Source organism: Macaca nemestrina, unplaced genomic scaffold, assembly GCF_043159975.1.
Source record: "Macaca nemestrina isolate mMacNem1 unplaced genomic scaffold, mMacNem.hap1 Scaffold_125, whole genome shotgun sequence".
Classification (NCBI taxonomy): domain Eukaryota; kingdom Metazoa; phylum Chordata; class Mammalia; order Primates; family Cercopithecidae; genus Macaca; species Macaca nemestrina.
The window spans coordinates 57,680-75,667 of NW_027257608.1; the positions used below are offsets into that span (position 1 = coordinate 57,680).

At 48.2% G+C, this 17,988-nt stretch overlaps 1 long non-coding RNA gene across 1 annotated transcript in view; it reads right to left on the reverse strand.

Moving 5' to 3' along the window:
* Positions 1-8,839: 8,839 nt before the first annotated feature.
* LOC139361274 (uncharacterized) overlaps positions 8,840-17,988 on the reverse strand; it is a 30,376-nt gene continuing 21,227 nt past the window's right edge. Inside the window, exons 2-3 of the long non-coding RNA XR_011618826.1 lie at positions 11,083-11,200; positions 8,840-10,356 (exon numbers count right to left, since the gene is read on the reverse strand). This is a non-coding gene — a long non-coding RNA (uncharacterized lncRNA). The remainder of the gene's footprint in view (positions 10,357-11,082; positions 11,201-17,988) is intronic.

Here is a 17,988-nt window from a genome sequence, read left to right on the forward strand (position 1 = left end):
GCTGCTGTCCTCTTCCAAAACACACTGTTTATCTGTCAGTTTAGAACAAGGCCTAGGGAGGTGGGAGGCAGGCCTGGGAGGGTCACCTAGCATCCAAGCTCCTCATCCACACAACTGCACGAGGCTGAGCTGAGCAGTACACACAAACACAACTAATTCTCCCCAAAAAGAAGACGGAAGGCAGCACGCTGCCACGCCAGGCACCCTGCAGATGAGAAGATTGAGGGGAGCCAGAGGTACCTTTAATCTTGCTTGCATGGTGGAGGGAGAGGAATAATGCCACTCACTTGAGTGTTGCACAATTCTTTCTAGCACTGAGTGGCAGAAAACAAAAATGATAGATGCTTCCTCAGATAAATGTTTCTGAAGAACTGAACATAAATTACGTTCAGGAAATAACATTATGAATGCCTCAAGTGCTTCTGTTTTCAATAATCCCAGAGTAATTCTATAAACTCGGGAATCAGTCTCACCCAACTCCAGGATCACAGCCCAGGTGACGTGGGCACACATATCCTGAAGCTCCAATACTCAACTAAAGTGGGGCGAGTGAAAATGATCCTGGGTATAATTTACACGGACACAGGAAGGTGGCTGAGCCCCAAACCCCTAAACCAGGAAGACCAGTGTCCTTCAGGGGCCTCACCTCTGTCCTTTCGCAGCCTCTGGGAACCACCACTCTGCTCTCTACTGACACAAACGCCCCTCCCAAGGTACAACACCAGGAAGATCATCATTCAAAACTGAGGAACGTGGCAGAACAAAGCTGTCAGGAGATTTTAATCACCAACACCACTTGTTACATGACCCAAAGATGATTAAAATCCCAGGCCCTTCAAGACTGAATGCTATCTATACTTAAATGCATTTCATCACCATATTGGGGGGTTATTCCTTTGTTTTGCTGCAAATATATCCAACTGCTGTAAAAGGAAAAGGCAATTTGTTAACGAAGCTTCTTGGAGTGTCTCAACAGGCCTCGAGGTAGGATAAAAGGCAGGACTTCCTGGCAGAAACGCTCAGCTCTGAGGTCAGGTGGAGTTCTTGAGCACCAACCAAGGCAAAATAAGGTCGAAGACCACACCACACTTTCCTCAATCACATCTTCATTCCACCTTTCCTTCTATTTCTCACGACTTCACTGGGAGAAATTGTGCTAAAAGAAAATGGAAACACAGACATACATAGGAGACCCTACAGATGCTGAGAATGGGTGCAGCCATCACAGTCCGAATGTCCTTTCAGGGCCATCTGACCTGGCTGGGATCCAAGTATCCGAGGGCAGGATTGTATGTCAGACCCGTGAAGCCAAGATTACAGCCACTGAACGGCAGTTTTCCATCCCACGGAAACCGGCCTTGCTAGGGGCTTCCTCGGGGACCACCGACCTCAAGCCACCACCCGTCAACTACTTCAACTAACCTACATCATGGCAGAGGCCTCCCTAGGCAGACCAGCCCTGCCCAAGTCCTGCTTCATGGCAAACCCTCCAGACAAACGTCCTTGGCCTCTTCCGGGAGGCTGTGCTCGGAAGGTGCCCTCATTTACTTCTGTGGCTCTGAGACATTTAACTAGAGCCCAACACATTTCTTCCTGTTCACATAGTATTGAGTTAAAAGATTTTTATGAGTAAACTTTCACTGGGAAAAATACCATTTCAGGAGCCCCAGTGACCACAATGAAAATGTTTTTACCTTTCCTTACGTGACATCGGCAACGCCAGGTCCAGGAAACGTTCTGGATCTCAGATAATGGCAAATCCACTCATAGTAGTCTTGGTCTTGTTTCACAAGCTATCAAATGCTGCCCAGAAGCAGGAAAAACCCCACAACGTGGCAGGGAGGGGCGACCAGCGTGAGTTCTAAGGCCAGACCACCCGGGTCTGCTGACAGCGTGGTGAGGGGCAAACAGTGCAGGGTCTAAGGCCAGACCGCCCGAGTTCCGCTGACAGTGTGGCTTCAGGAGTTTCCTAAACCCTCTGCTCTCCAAGTTTCATGTCAGAAAAATGCAGTGATAACCGTGTCCACCTCGTTTAAATATGTGTATATATACACACACATATATATATACTCCAAACCTACAGCCCTATAAAGGTCATTAATCCTAGTTATCCTCAAGGCATTGAGCGATCAATAATGAGCCATCCCCCTGGCTGCTGACCTGCCTCAGCCCAACCCTCCGGAAACCCCGCATCCGCACCAGCCACACAGGATGAGGCCAGGGAAGGAGCAGGACTGTGTCTTGGGAACTTAAACTCTGGAAGCTGAGTTAAATCAGTGCCGCTCAAATCTTGTCACCAACTATCTTGTTAAATTGGGAGATTCCATCTCTGGGGATCTTGAAGGAACCTGAGGTTCTACATTGAGTGAGATGAGCACTCGTGCTGCAATGAGACGGCAGGGAAAGCAACCGAATCTGGGGTCGCAGCTGCCTGAGGCTTGGGTCCCACCGGGAAAGTGGCACCAGGGCCCTCAGGACTGTGGCGGAGTTCCCAGGAGGCAAGTCCCGGTGCAGAGACTCATGGACCCAAAGATTGCTCCAGGGCCAGGAGGGGCTGCTGCGCTGACAGCCACGAGGCAGGCAGCCTTCGAGCTCCTCCAGCTGCCATCCTGCAGGCAGGGAGGACAGAGCCCAGACCACCCTGGGGCTCCCCCCAGCCTGCCAGGCTGGTACTCTTACTCCAGCCACTGACAAGAGTCCCCATGTTGCAAGCTAGGTTGAAACAGTGCCTCAGGCCTCGGGGCACATGCACCCCCCTGCAGGGCTGGGATGGCTATTCCCACACATCCCCAACTCACAGCAAAACTTAAAAATGAAAGTTGGAAGATACAGCCAGGAAACCAATGCTCAAGAAGCAACTCCAGGGTGACTCTTCCTAGAGCTATTGCTATTGAACATCTTTAAAAACATTTCCAGGGTGACTTCCTAGAGCAATTGCTGTTGAAAATCTTTAAAATTCTTCATTTCAAAATTAGCTTTTATTACACTGTCTTCCCTATTCTACCAAGACTCTAGAAAACAAAACCATTACAATTTCCAATTCTATCTTATAGCAAGTTAGAAATACACGTTTCCTCAAAGGATTCTACATGTTTCCTTGGCAATATCCTTTCCACGCCCCGTACTACTGCCCACAACAGAGAAGGCTTTTCCAACTCAACCCAACCCAACCCAACCCAACCCAACCCAAGGGCCCTGAGACAGGCCCCTAACGAATTGTCTACAAACTCTTGAAACAGGCTTGCCCTGACAAATCATCTGCAAACTCCATCTTCCATTAAAAACAGTACTGAAAATGAACATATTACCACTTTTTAAAAATTACTGTAAAGTGGACAGTGTTCAGTTCTGTGAATTTCGGCACAATATTCCCATAATCATCATCACACAAGCAGAACAGTCCAACAGCCCCAAACCCACTCACGGGGCCTCATAAGCATACCCTCCCATTCTCAGCAACCACCCTTTCCGTGTCCTCCCATGACTCGGGTCTATCTTTTGCGAGCGTTGTGGCAAAACACTCGCAAAATCACAATTTCCTGGGCATCGTGCTTGGAGGTGCACCCAGGGTGTCCTGTGATCAACAGCCAGGCCTCGGGGCTGCTGGGTATTTATTATTCCACATATGGCTGTGGCACATTGTAACCTGTTTTGGACAACCATAGACAGCGCTATTAACATCTGGGCACAGTTTTTCTTAAACATCAGATTCTGTTTCTCTAGGGTAAATACCCAGGATTGGGGTCACTGGGACCCACGTTTGTGTGAGTTCAGTTTTGTAAGAAACCGCCAAGCTGTCTGCACCATGCTGAACCCCAGCATCGCACAGGAGTCCCGACTGCCGGTCCTCACCAGCACCTGGGGCTGTTGGAAGACCTTAGTCAGGCGGCTCCAGCAGGGGTGTGAACAAATTCACTGCGGCTTCGGTGCACATCTCGGTGCAACCAGTCATGCTGAAGATCATTTCAGATGCTTTCGGGCCATGCTGAACCCCAGCATCGCACAGGAGTCCCGACTGCCGGTCCTCACCAGCACCTGGGGCTGTCGGAAGACCTTAGTCAGGCGGCTCCAGCAGGGGTGTGAACAAATTCACTGCGGCTTCGGTGCACATCTCGGTGCAACCAGTCATGCTGAAGGTCATTTCAGATGCTTTCGGGCCATCCTCCCGTCCTTCTCAGCGAAGCATCTGTTCAGGTCTCTTCCGCTTTTAAGTCAGGTGGTTTGTTCTCTGTCATGAGCCGTGGGAGTCCTGTGCATTCTGGATACGAGTCCTTTGCCGGCTGCATGGTTCGTAGACATCTTCTCCCCATCTATCGAAAATGTGTCTCTTCAATTCCCTAGGGGTGTCTTTTATATTAGAAGTTTAATTTTGATGAGTCTTACCTACTTGTTTTCTTCCTTGATTATGGATCATGGTATGGCTAAGAGCTCTCATCCTAGGTCTCCACAATTTCCCTTTCTTTTGTAGTTTGGTATTTTACATTCAGGCCTATGGTCCACCTTAATTTTCATACAGGAATTTCTCCCTGTTTTCACTCTTTTGCATACAGCTGTCCCATAATTCCAGCACCATTTGTTGAAAAGACTCAAATTCCACTGAACTGCTTTTGTGTCTTTGGATCTGTTCTGGACTCCACTCTGTCAGCTGACCCGTGTGTCCATCCTGAGCATAATTTATGACTTTAGTGGCTGTCTCTGTGAAAAAAAGTAACTCTGTCTGGAAGCAAAAACTACATTAGAAGTGCTCTAAATAAGATTCTTCCTGTTGTCAGGAGAGCAAAGCCACTGCCCTAAGCAGAGGTGAGGCCTCAACAGCTCCCAGGCACAACCTTAACACACAATGGGGAAGGGAATTCATTTCAAGGGCCACAACGTGAGACCAGCATAGCCATGAAAACTGCAATAATTTCACAACAGAATGAAATTCATAAAGAATTGCTGAGAAGCGTGTGATAAGTTACATAAATCACTGTTCCTTAAATTCTGACGGTTGACTAGAACAGAAATAGCTTCACGGTACAGTTCAAACAGAAAAAGCTAGGTAGGGGTGGTTTCCACACCACACAGGGCCTGCAGGAAAGGGACACTCTTCCTCTAAATGGGAGATCCCGGGAGTGATGTGATAAACCATGGTGAGAGGCAAGGAATTGTGCAAGCCGGACTCGCGGCCTTGGCCCCACCACGGAGCCTGTGTCCATGAACGACGAGGCTCAAATGTCAGGCTGGGGCAACCGAGGCAGTTATCAGGGGACAAGAAAACGAGCGCACGGTGGAGGCAAAGGTCTGATATCACGCGGCAACTTCGAGTCCAGTGGGACAAACTGACTCAAAATACAGGTTTCAAACATCACCACAGAGAGCTATTCCTCGGCTCTGGAAAGGCTAAGTGACTAATGCCCACACTGAGCATCTGCTCCCAGAGACGACCCTGGTGACCTAAGGCCCAGCTGCTCCGAACCCGCCCCGAACCTCAGTGAGGAACTTTGTTGGTATCTTACAGCACATTGACATGTTCCCTTAAAATCTGGTATTTCATCAACAATGCAGGCGCCAGCTTTGACTCATACACATTTCGATTAAACAAGATAATTTACACCCTGACCGTGCCAGGTAAGAGGTTTACTACAATCTTTAAACAGAGCCAGAGGCTACAGTCTGCTCCTACACAACACCATGTCTCTACAAGTTCGATGAGTTTTTACTTTCCATGTCTTCACTTGCCTAGTGCTAGAAAGCAGATTAAAAACAGAAGGAACCCAGAAACACTATTGAATGAGACTCAAATATCTTGCAGTCATCATCGAGATGAGATGTTTATTAAACAGAAATGTTCTCCCCTGTAGAAAGCAGCACATATCAACACGCACCGATAACTGTCGCCAGCATTCCAGATCATCTTCCCTTCCATGGCCACAGTGCAGGGCAATGGACCACGCACACCTGCAGACCCACGGAAAGCGGGGTGACACGGCCGATTCTTGTAGCGAGCAGGCCAGGGTGCACTCAAAGAGCATCTCTTTCCAGAGGTCTGCCATGGAAAGTTACACATTTATTCCACGAGTTAATGGCACTGCACCGAACATTTCTGTAAGAGTCTCTAAGCAAGTATTTCCTTCTGCCTACAATGGCCCGACACAAACTGAAAAAGCTCTTGGAACTGCCAAAGACTTCAGTATCCCCTTAACTATTGTCATGCACATCCATGTGAAGAGACCACCAAACAGGCTTTGTGAGCGCAACATGGCTGTTCATTTCACCAGGGTGCAGGCGGGCTGAGTCCAAAGAGTCAGCGAAAGGAGCTAAGTGTGGGGCCGTTTTATAGGATTTGGTTAGGTAAAGGAATATTAGTCAAAGGGGGCTTGTTCTCTGGCGGGCAGGAGTGGGGGTCACAAGGTGCTCAGTGGGGGAGCTTTTTGAGCCAGGATGATCCTGGAAAAGGAATTTCACACACACAAAAAATCATCGCTTAAGGCAAGGACTGGCCATTTTGACTTATTTCTGGTAGAATGTTATCAGTTAAGTCCAGGCAGGGCATTTGCACTTTTGTGATTCTTCAGTTACTTCAGGCCATCTGGGCGTATATACGTGCAAGTCACAGGGGACGCGATGGCTTGGCTTGGGCTCAGACGCCTGACAACTATAGTCTTTACTTTTAAGGTGTGGGGTAAGATCATATAATCCCCAACTAGGCTCCTGATGCTGTGTGTGGCATCCAGCAACAGCACGTTCCATTCCTGGATTACATTTGACTCAAGAGTCCACAGTGAGAACGATTTCTGGTGAATGAAACACCAGGCAGGAGGGTGATTCCGCTGGGCAGCTCTTCACACACAGCCCAGGAGCTGAGGGGAGAGGAACAGGCCCACGCGCGTCCACCGTGCTCACGCCCCCTTCGACTACCCCCCACTCCTAGAGGCCCGGACCCAAGGGAAATCTGACCTGAAAATGGGCAAACCCTCACTTTGGCAGAGAGACAGGGACTCGGGGCCACAACTTGACCTCAGAGCAACACAAGTGCAGACACAGCACCCCAGGACACCCTCCCCACCCAAATTCAAGGAGGAAAACCAACGCCCCGCCCCCTTGCGGAAACCCCCGGCTGCTGGAGCAGACGCCTGCCGGCGTGTGCAGCCTCTCCCGTCCCACGTTCCTGGCTCAACACCTGTGCCTCAGCCCTGGCACTGCTCGCCACACCCACAGGTGTGCCAGGAGGGGCAGGTCCTAAGGTCTCCACTGCACCAAAGTCTGCAAGGCAAAGGGGCCGCTCCCTCCAGCAGGAGTCCAGAAGCACACACTGCACCAGCGTCAAGGCGTGAGAATTCTCCCCTCGGTCTCCGAGTCTCCAGTCTGTTGCCCGCCACGGTTTTCTGCCAACGGCGAGGCCCAAGCTGGGCGGCACATTTGGTTCTCACCATTTCCCTTGTCAAATCAATACTGCAAACATATCCAATTCATCCTGTCACTAAAAATGAAATAATCCGCCATCTCCATCACAGATGATGCAATCAGGTTTTCATTACCGGGTTTTTGTTTTGTTTAGTTTTTTGGTTTTTTTCTATTTTGAGATGGAGTTTCTGCTCTGTCGCCCAGGGTGGAGTGCAGTGGTGCGATCTTGGCTCCCTGCAACCTCTGCCTCCCGGGTACAAGTGATTCTCCTGCCTCAGCCTCCCAAGTAGCTGGGATTACAGGTGCCTGCCACCATGCCCGGCTAATTTTCATCTTTTCAGTACAGACGGGGTTTCACCATGTTCACCAGTCTGGTCTCGAACTCCTAACCTCAGGGGATCCACCTGCCTCCTTCTCTCAAAGTGCTGGAATTACAGGCATAAGCCACCACTCCCGACCATTACTGGTGTAATTTCTAAGCCACTCTCTCACACCCACTCCCTTTTTTTTTTTTTTTTTTTTAAGAACCAGCTTTATGCCTATATTTTTTCCAAGAGAACCAGTTACCCCATTTCAAGTACAAATAAGACACGGTGTTTAAAAACCAAAAATGCCCATTTGCACAGAAGTCTCCAAATACCCAGTCGATTTAAGCCTTGAGAATAAGATCAAGCTGTTGGCTGAATACAACTTCCCTTTCCATCTGTCTGCCTGTGAGTTAGACACAAGGATGAAGCCACGAGCTAGGGACATAAAGGCAGGAACCAAGGTAGCGGAGACTCCAAATAAAAGCTGGAAGACCAACACAAATGCACCACACCCTGTACACCCTCCTCTCCTTCCTTTTCAGAATTTCCAGAGGATGAAACAGGGACCTTCTCAGACGTCCCACGATGCAGGCGGCCAGAGGGGAAGGCGGCAGCAGCCTGAATGAGGCGACCGGGAAATCACTTTCCACAAACAGAAATTCTCCATGTGCTTTACATCCTCTGTCTCTGAAGAACTATGCCAGGCTAACAGTCGCTAGAAAACCGCATTCAAGTGTCATTTCCCATTTCAAGCAAAGAAAACAGTGGTGGGGCATGAGGGAAAAACATAGCCATGTGTTCTGGGCTATTAAATAAGGTTTTTTCTGTTATAAACGTATAATTTTACATTCTCAGATTTCTGTATAATTGATATGCTTCCTAATTAGCAGACATAGTAATAAAAAGTGAATTCCAAGTGTAAGATCGGAGGAACCGTTCACATGGCTTCAGGTTCTGCTACTGTGTTTCAACTTAAGAAAATGGTTCTGTGTGTTGGTAACAAGGCCTGAGAGTCTGTGTGAGAGTCTGTGTGGCTGTAATCAGGGTTCGTGTTGGCTCCCTAGCAGAGGATGTTACACTGTTACATTATCTTCTACAAAAAATCCTGAAAAAATGAAGGCTGAATAGACATACACACCCACCCAAAATAATCCAAATGTCCACCGATATGAAAAACAGATGAATTACGGCTTCCATCGTGGAATATTCTTCAGCAGTGAAAACAAACTATAGCCACAGGTGCCAACTAGGATAAAGACAACCTTTTAAACACGCTTAAAGTGAACTGACTAGGCCGAATTCCTTGATTACAGGCATCTGCTCCAAAAGGGTACTGTTATTAATCCTGTGATGTAGAATGATAGTTAGCAACCCTGTTTCGGGGCACATCTAGAAAAAAGCAAAATAATGACTACACAATTTTAAATTCTTTGTAAATTATAACTATTACTATGAAAATTCTAAAAATGTGAAAATCTTCCCAACTGTTATTGGACACGCTTCAAAATAAATACCCTGGCATTGCTTGCCACACCCACAGTTGTGCCAAAATAAATGAAAATATAGCCCAAGGTAGTAGAACTGAAACCTGAAGATGTACGAGCCGTCCCTGTCTCGCTATCTATACATCGGGTAGAAATTTAAGAGCAGGTAGTGACACTGCAATGCAAGGCTCAAACCAACTGGGTATTTGGAAACTTCTATGCAAAGTGGCATTTTCGGTTTTTAAACACGGTGTTATTTGTACTTCAAACAGGTAACTGTTTGGTTCCCTTGGAAAAAATATAGCCATAAACCTGGTTTTTTTAAAAAAATACGGGAGTGGGTATGAGAGAGAGTAGCTTAGAAATTTTAAAAGTATCAGCAGGGAGCAGTGGCTCATGCCTGTCATCCCAGCACTTTGAGAGGTAGGCCCAAGGGGCCTTTGAGGACACCGGTCTCCTCTGCTGCCTGCCTGCTGGACTGACCCCCCAGGACATTCACTGGGTTTCCACCCCTGTCTCATTCAACATCCCAAGGGTGGTCTTCATCCTCGTCTGGGGCTCAGCTCTGCCCCAATTTCCTAAATCTCTGCCTTCAGAGCCTGAAAACACCCACGCCCAGGGTCACCCTAAGTCCACGTTTACCCCAGAGAGTCCCAATTTTATGTTTTCCAGGCATCGCCTTAGTGATAATTTATCCTGTAAATTCCAACTTGCCTTCACACCTCACCCCTGCTGTCTCCCAGCAGAACCCACTCAGATGCACATGCCCCAGACCCACACCCAGGTCTGTACATGCTGCCCTGCTCTACCCATGTGGGGACCACCTCTCTTTCTTGAGGAATCAGCTGGCGATCATCTCCTTGTGGAGGGCTGCCCTGACTTCCAACTCTCTCCAGCAAAGGCAGAAGCCATCCTCGGTACTTCCCCAAAACTCAGGCCAAGTATGAAGATGGCGCAGATGCTAGCTGTGCCTGGGATGCCATGGGCAGGGTCCCCAGATGCTCTGCACATGGCCCGGGGCACCCCCTGAACACAGCAAGTGCTGAAGAAACAAAACTGACGTGCACTGACCTCTGATAGGGCCTCCTTCACCATCCACATCTGTCTCCCCTCTGGACAGTAAAATCCACAGGACACAGAGGGCTTGTCTCACTCATCTTCAAACTCCCAGGGTCACCCTGGTAGGTAAAGGGGACTCAAATGTCTTCTGAAGGAAGCGACTGGTTAGCTGCCAAGTTAAAGGGCCTCTGAAATTCAGAGCTCTGCATAGCAGTCCAGCACACTTTATTATGAATGACTCCAACCACAGCAGAAGTGGCCGTGGAACCAGTGCTAACCAATTCAGGGTTTGTTCACTGTTTCTCAGTTCATTATCACAACGCATTCTCACAGAGCAGCTGCGCACAGATCCTCAGACATCTACACAGAGTGGGACGATGGCGCCAAGTCACGTCAACGTCCTGTTGCAGACTGGGAGACAGCAGTCAGACACGGACCCAGGTAGAGCACAGACCTCGCGTTAAATCGGCTCCGTGTAAACAGCACTCCCTGCCAGGCCCTTTCCTATCTGCACAGCTTCTACAAATTCAACTCTCGCACCTGACACCTAAGAATACTGCACACCCCCATGTGAATCCCCTACTCACCTCCCAAAATGACCCGGCATGGCCGAGTACAAAAACTTTCAACATAAGGGAACTGGAGGGCATGTGGGGCTTTCTCGAGTCCCTGCTGCCTCCTGATGGGAGGGCCCAATGCTTCACACTCCTAGTGAAGGGCGGGTCTCTTCGGCCCCCAGGCTTTGACCTGGAGCTTAAATCAGCATTAACTAATTTCACCTTCCAGGACCAACTTCAAAGGCCTGCAAAGCCAGAGAAGGGAGAGGAGATGGAACACGCCCTCACCTCAGATCTGCTGCAAGCACACACTTCTCAGATGCGTCCCAAGGTGCACAGCGTGTCCGATGCCTGTTTCACATCCACCGACCTGCAGGTCTTCTATGTGGCATCAGCCTCCTGGGCACTGGGAACAAGAGGTATAATGGCAAGTCCCTTCTGCAGCAAAGCTGAGGCAAAGGGACCCAACACATTGGAACTGACCTTTTTCTGACAGTATCAAAACAGAAGGAAAATACTGTACAGTCAACTCCCCCTCACGCAGGTTTATTTACCTGTGACTCAGAGGCCATGACAGAGAACTTCAGGTTCTTACCGATTCCTATTTTCCCCATCCAGGAAGCCTTTGTTTTTAATATCGTACGAACTTGCCATTTTGTAGGCCAAAAACAGCAAATATTGGCAGTTTCCTACAGTTCAACTGAATAAAATATGATCATGGCCTTTTGTGAAACCATGAAGAAAAGGTGGATATCTCAATATGTGTTTCCAGACTGGCTTTGTTCCTGAAGCGGTAACTCTGTTCACTCAGGATATTAGACACTGAAGAATAAACATCAATATCCCACCAAGAAAACCAAAGGAATGAAATAATTTTGCATCCACCTTGGAACCTTTTTAGGACAAGGCAGGACACAAACTTCTAAAAAGCTGCAATTGTCCCTCTGTATACACAGGGACATGGATTCCAGAACACGCCCCGAGTTTACCCAAATCTACGTATCCACAGGACCCCACGGCCACCCTATGGAACCACATGTAGGAAACGTCGGCCCTCCACAAAGCCAGGTTTTTTCAGTAAGGGTTTGGTTGGAAAAAAAATTAACATAAGTGATCCTTCGAAGCTCAAAACCCATGTTGTTCAGGGTCAGCTGCATTTATTACTTGTGTCATATCTGAGGCCTGAAAGCCATCATTCTCGATACCTTAATGTGACGGTTAACAAACTAACTGTTCCGATTAGAAAGAGGAAAAAGCTTATTTTTAAGCTGACAATGAGAGTGGATGCGGCTACGGTGAACGGAGAACAGACCTAAGCAAGCACCAAGGCTGGGGTGACTGCCTGTGCTCAGACCCACCAGGGCCTGTTCTTCCATCTCCCTCTGCTGAAAGGGATAACCTCCTTCTCCCCCACGACTAAAGGGCCTTTTTAAAATATTCACACGAGAAGTGCTATGAAAAGCTGAAAGGTCACAGATAACATTTTTAAAAATAAACATTAACGTAAGCATTTAATTTTCGTATAAGGAGTAAGGAAAGGATCCAGTTTCAGCTTTCTACTTATGGCTAGCCAATTTTCCCAGCACCATTTATTAAATAGGGAATCCTTTCCCCATTTCTTGTTTCTCTCAGGTTTGTCAAAGATCAGATGGCTGTAGATGTGTGGTATTATTTCTGAGGACTCTGTTCTGTTCCATTGGTCTATATCTCTGTTTTGGTACCAGTACCATGCTGTTTTGGTTACTGTAGCCTTGTAGTAGAGTTTGAAGTCAGGTAGCGTGATGCCTCCAGCTTTGTTCTTTTGACTTAGGATTGTCTTGGAGATGCGGGCTCTTTTTTGGTTCCACATGAACTTTAAAGCAGTTTTTTCATACGAAAATTAATTCAAGATGGATTAGAGACTTAAATGTTAGACCTAGTACCATAAAAATCCTAGAGGAAAACCTAGGTAGTACCATTCAGGACATAGGCATGGGCAAAGATTTCATGTCTAAAACACCAAAAGCAACGGCAGCAAAAGCCAAAATTGACAAATGGGATCTCATTAAACTAAAGAGCTTCTGCACAGCAAAAGAAACTACCATCAGAGTGAACAGGCAACCTACAGAATGGGAGAAAATTTTTGCAATCTACTCATCTGACAAAGGGCTAATATCCAGAACCTACAAAGAACTCAAACAAATTTACAAGAAAAAAACAAACAACCCCATCAAAAAGTGGGCAAAGGATATGAACAGACATTTCTCAAAAGAAGACATTCATACAGCCAACAGACACATGAAAAAATGCTCATCATCACTGGCCATCAGAGAAATGCAAATCAAAACCACAATGAGATACCATCTCACACCAGTTAGAATGGCGATCATTAAAAAGTCAGGAAACAACAGGTGCTGGAGAGGATGTGGAGAAATAGGAACACTTTTATACTGTTGGTGGGATTGTAAACCAGTTCAACCATTATGGAAAACAGTATGGCGATTCCTCAAGGATCTAGAACTAGATGTACCATATGACCCAGCCATCCCATTACTGGGTATATACCCAAAGGATTATAAATTATGCTGCTATAAAGACACATGCACACGTATGTTTATTGCGGCACTATTCACAATAGCAAAGACTTGGAATCAACCCAAATGTCCATCAGTGACAGACTGGATTAAGAAAATGTGGCACATATACACCATGGAATACTATGCAGCCATCAAAAAGGATGAGTTTGTGTCCTTTGTAGGGACATGGATGCAGCTGGAAACCATCCTTCTTAGCAAACTATCACAAGAAGAGAAAACCAAACACCGCATGTTCTCACTCATAGGTGGGAACTGAACAATGAGATCACTTGGACTCGGGAAGGGGAACATCACACACCGGGGCCTATCATGGGGAGGGGGGAGGGGGGAGGGATTGCATTGGGAGTTATACCCGATGTAAATGACGAGTTGATGGGTGCTGACGAGTTGATGGGTGCAGCACACCAACAAGGCACAAGTATACATATGTAACAAACCTGCACGTTATGCACATGTACCTTAGAACTTAAAGTATAATAATAATAAATTAAAAAAAAAAAAAACCGTAAGCATTTAACAAGCCCATTACGATTTAAAGGAAAAAAAAAAACGGTATTAAGTTCCTGGGTGCAGGGGCTCATGGCCGTAATCCCAGCACTTTGGGTGGCCGAGGTGGGCGCATCACCTGAGGTCAAGAGTTTAAGACCAGCCTGGCCAACATGGTGAAACCCCTTCTCTAACGAAAATACGAAAATTAGCCAGGCATGGTGGCGGAAGCCTGTAGCCCCAGTTACTTGGGAGGCTGAGGGAGGAGAATCACTTGAACCCGGGAGGGAGAGTTTGCAATGAGCCAAGATCGTGCCATTGCACGTCAGCCTGGGCGTTGAGTGTGAAACTCCATCCCAAAAAGAAAAAAAAATATAAAGTTTTCCTTCCAATGAACCTATCATTCAGCCACCGAGGTATCCTATAGCTACTTATTCAGCCCTGAGATACACCACAGGCGATATAGGCGAACAGGACACAGTTCTTCCCTGAAAGAAGGCTGCACCCTCAACAGAAGGGAGGCACATACTCCGAATGGAATCGGCATAGGAAACAGATGCTGCTGCAGGTTGAACTGGCTGCACAGAGCACCCACTCAGGTGTCTGAGAAACAAGGAGCCGCTGGTGCCATCACCTTCCATACCTGAGCTGGGACAGTGGGGAGCCTCTCATCACCAGGGACAAAGAGCCCCAGAACCACACAACGAGCTTACAAACTCACCAAGGCGATGACTGAGCAATGTGTGTGGAGTGATGCGAACACGCAGATGTCAGGGCCACGCGCGGCATTGGTTTTGTGCATCAACCTGAGCATGCCCGGGGTGCCCAGATGGCTGGTTCTGCATTATTTCTGTGTGAGATGCATGTTTGTCTCTGGACTGAGTGGAGACCCATCCTCGCCGGTGTGGGGGGCACCACCCTATCCCCCCAGGGCCCGAGTAAAACAGCAAGGCGGGGAAAACTGGGTTCACTCCACCTCTCTGGCTGATGGGCCAGTGACATCTGTCTTCTGCAGCCCGTGCTCCTGGGTCTCAGCTCCTCAGACCCTGGTCGGATCTGCAACCTCCGCTTCTCAAGTCTTCAAGCCACACCCTCTCAGGACTATAGCTTGCAGGCTGTGGGTCCTGGGGCTTCTTGGACTCTGTAGCCCCTGCAGCAGGCCTCGCCCTGGAGACACACGCACACCTGGCTGGCTGTCTCTCTGGAAGCCCTGACTAAAAGTCGCCCCTAAAAGTGGTCTTCAGGGTTTCTTTCTAGCCCTAAGATCCCAGCGCCCCTCCTACAATTCTAGGCGGAAAGGTGAACGGAGACCAATGGACAGAGGTGTGTGCGAGGACACGCCAGGCAGCAGCACTGGGCAGGAGGGCACTAACGCTCACTAAGCAAAGAATCAAGGCTGCTTGCCACAAAAATGAGAGCAGTAGAGATTTCTTCAAACAGAAATGAGTTTGTTTCATGATTTGCTCTTAATACATAAGAAAGCATAAAAGTAGGCCTATTAACAATTACGTAAGTCTTTACAGGCCCTTGAACTACTTCTGTCCCTTTGTGTTTTTATAGAAAATAAGCCTGAGGTTAAAGAGAATAACGTCACTGGCCACAGCTGGGGCCACGCGAGGACACAGCTTATACCCCTGAGGTCCCTGGGTGCCCCATATCCTTCCCTTGCTATTTATGGAAATATGGGAGAAACCAGGAGGTCTGAGCGTGGACATGGCCGTGCTCCCAGGGGCCGAGGAAAGCACCCATCTGTCCAGTCTTCCCTCCACCCCGCGGTTTCCTCTTACTCAGACTCTTGGGCTGACGTGGCTCATGCACTCAGCAGCGCCATCATTAAACGTTTAGCTTTGCATCACGAGGGCCTCCTCTGGCCTCCTCTGACCACTCCTCAACCTGCAGTCAGCACTAGTCTGCAGGACACGCGTGGACAAAGTTGATGGATCACGGCCCCCAACGAGGAAGGTGCCAGGCAAGGAGTCGGAGAGCCGGGGATGGAGCAGCCCTCACCCAGGGAGGCGAAGGCCAACAGCGGCCACCACCGAGGGCCTCCCTTCCCACCCTGAGGGCAGCTCACCCAGGGAAGCGAAGGCCGACACCGGCCACCACTGATGGCCTCGAGGGCTCTCCCCACCCAGAAGGCAGCTGCGATCACATTTCCCATAGCACCAAGAGACCCCTGTATTGAGCACAAACCTTTCCAACCTTCGAATCAATAAGGAATCACAACACAGACATTCCCTCAATCCAAATGGCCAGCCCACAAAACAGACACGCAATTATACACATTTCTTGTGGGAAAATCAGTCAGTCCCTGGGGCCTCGCGCCAGGGGTGGGGGAGCATCATGGGGAGACGCCCCAGCCCCAGCCTGGTTCCTCCCTCTACAGCTCCTTTTCCCTCCTCTTCCCCCCACCCCTTCCCACCCCCTCCTAGCCTCAGAGGCTCCTTCCTCAAATTCTTTCCCCTTGATGAAGTCATTCATGCCCAAAATACAAGGCAAAGTCATGGGGGCTCAAGAGAAAATCCATACCGTGGCTCGCGTTTTAGATTCTCTTAAGTTTGAGAATAACCAAGCAAGAATCTTTGGCATGTGAATGTGGTCTGAAGGCATCTGAGCACAATGCCCGGCACTGGCCCGGAGTGGATCATGGGTGTCTCGGACATCTTCGCAACTCTACACCAATTATTTTGAAACACACCAGCAGAATAGAACCATGTGAATAGCTGCTTCTTAGTTAAAAGTAGGAAGAGACTCCAAAAGCTGCCCTCAAGGAACATCCTTCCCACCAGGAGTTTTCTGCATCGGGCCCTTCAGGCACAGGCAAGGCCCCCGGGCCCAACTCCCTCATCCCTGCGTCACAAAGCAGCAAAGACGGTGGGGAATAAAGCAAATGAAGGAGTCAGTCCCGCCCAAAACGGGCTCCAGAAGCCACAGCCACTCTCCCAGTGTGGGAGCCAAGTTCAGAGACCTGGAAACACCAGCGTTCCCAGGGAGGAGGGCAGAACAATGCCATTTCCCTCTAGTTTAGGGAGACACCACCCCACGTCCTCTAGCCTTGATAGAAGAGAGACTTCACATAAATGATTTCAATGACTCCACCACACACAGAAAGTGGGCTAGGGGCTAACACACCCATATAAATGCCTGGCAAAAACACATTAAATGAACACACAGATAAGCAAGGTTCTCCTGTTATCCACCAAATATTCAGAAACAAATCCAGTAAGCAATCTCTTTGCAATCAAAAGACCAATTCAGAGGTGCAGATTAAAAATAAACATACAACTGAACCCTTAATACACCAAGAACCAATTTCCACGGAAGTGTTATCACATCACCACCTCCCAGCTGAAGGAAGCAGCACTGGCCACTGACCAGCTGTCCACTCATGGGTCAGTGAACGAAAGACAGTGCTGTCCAGGACAACGATGAGATGTTAACCTGAAAAGGGCAAAATTGCAGAGGCTGGAGGGACCTCCCAGGTAACCTGGCCCCCTCAGTGGACAGAGGACCCCCGTGGGGCCACAGAGCCCAGAGCTCCAGTGTGTTCGGGGAAAGCACTCAACTGCAAACCTGATGACGTCCGAATGCCTTCTGCCCTTCTGCGTCTCTGCCCCACTAACAGGGAATCCGTGAATGCTAAGGAAATGTAACTCATTTTACAATATATGTAGATTTTTAGCAAATTAAAGATAAACAGTGACAAACTTTGAGAATTAACCAAAATATAGTTCAGTGAATGCCCAAACTCATAGCTAGTCTCCAAGAGGTGATAAGCTGTGTGTGGTGGTTAACGCCTGTAAATCCCAGCAGTTGGGGAGGCTGAGGCAGGAGAATCACTTGAGCCTAGAAGGTTGGGGTTGCAGAGAGCTGTCATTGTACTACTGCACCCAGCCTGAGAAACCGAGTGAGACTGTCAAAAACAAACAAACAAAAACAAATTAAAGGAGTTCAAATGAACTCGCCCATACCCTTTAAATTTTCATTTGGGTACATGGGATGATCTAGTTCCTTTTTCCCTTGCAATACATGAATAATCTAATAATTAAATATAATCTAACAATTATATGGGAAAATTTAATTATTTTCCCATTTCATTATTCCCTATCTCAGGGAAAAAGTTAAAAGTATT